This window comes from Rhinolophus ferrumequinum, chromosome 19 (assembly GCF_004115265.2).
Source record: "Rhinolophus ferrumequinum isolate MPI-CBG mRhiFer1 chromosome 19, mRhiFer1_v1.p, whole genome shotgun sequence".
Lineage (NCBI taxonomy): Eukaryota > Metazoa > Chordata > Mammalia > Chiroptera > Rhinolophidae > Rhinolophus > Rhinolophus ferrumequinum.
Window position 1 is genome coordinate 31,072,281 of NC_046302.1, and position 999 is coordinate 31,073,279.

The 999-nt window shown below is 39.6% G+C and overlaps 1 non-coding gene across 1 annotated transcript; it reads right to left on the bottom strand.

Moving 5' to 3' along the window:
• Window positions 1-459: 459 nt before the first annotated feature.
• Window positions 460-563, bottom strand: LOC117012015 (U6 spliceosomal RNA). The gene has a single exon (XR_004421094.1). It is a non-coding gene; the product is annotated as a U6 spliceosomal RNA (small nuclear RNA).
• Between the last annotated feature and the right edge of the window lie 436 nt (window positions 564-999).

Genomic DNA, 999 nt, shown 5'->3' on the forward strand with positions numbered 1-999 from the left:
GCACTTGACTGCTCTCTTTGGCATATCCAAATTGTCAGCATCGCTCCTCTTGTGCTTTGAGGCCATTATTAAGTAAAATAAGGGTTACCTGAACACAAGTACTGCTATACTGTGACAGTGGATCTGATAACTGAGCTGTCTACTAAGTGACAATGGAATGGTAGTATATACAGGGTGGACACGCTGGACAAAGGGATGATTCACATCTTGGGTGGGATGGAACAGGACAATGAGAGATTTCATCATGCTACTCAGCATAGCATGCGATTTAAAACTTATGAATTGTTTATTTCTGGAATTTCCCATTTAATATTTTCAAACTTTAGTTGACCATGGGTAACTGAAACTGCAGAAAGTGAAACTGTGGACAAGGGAGGATTACTGTATTGTGAAATGATTACCATAATAAATTTAGTTAAATCCATCATCTCATATAGATTTAAAAATTCTTTTCCTAGTAAAAATATGGAACGCTTCAGGAATTTGCACGTCATCTTTGCACAGGGACCATGTTAATCTCCGGATCATTCCAGTTTTAGTATATGTGCTGCCAAAGTGAGCACTGATTCTTTTTCTTGAGCAACTTTTTGTTTTTCCCAGAACTAAAGTTGTCATTGCCTAGCTTTCTATGTGTCTACCATTGATGCTTCTGCAAATTTTCTGGCAGAGCTACCGAGATTTCCTAGACAAAGTCAAGCCCCTTGGGTGGCTGAACAGTGTTGTTTTTCCCTTGAAACCATCCCTCTGGGGCCGCCAACCCCCAGGTCTATGTGATTTACACTGGATCATTTTAGGTATGCTGCACCCCTATTATCTCAGTTTCCCCTGCACTGCTCCCCTCTGATGATCTTCTTTCTGGATCTCATGTCTTTTTCTGTTTCAGTCTTTTCCTTTGATGAAGATCCTCTTGGAAGCTTCTCATGAAAACACACACGGAGTAAAACTTGAGAGTGCTTGAATATCTGAATATGTCTTTATTCTTTCTTTATGTTTGACTTA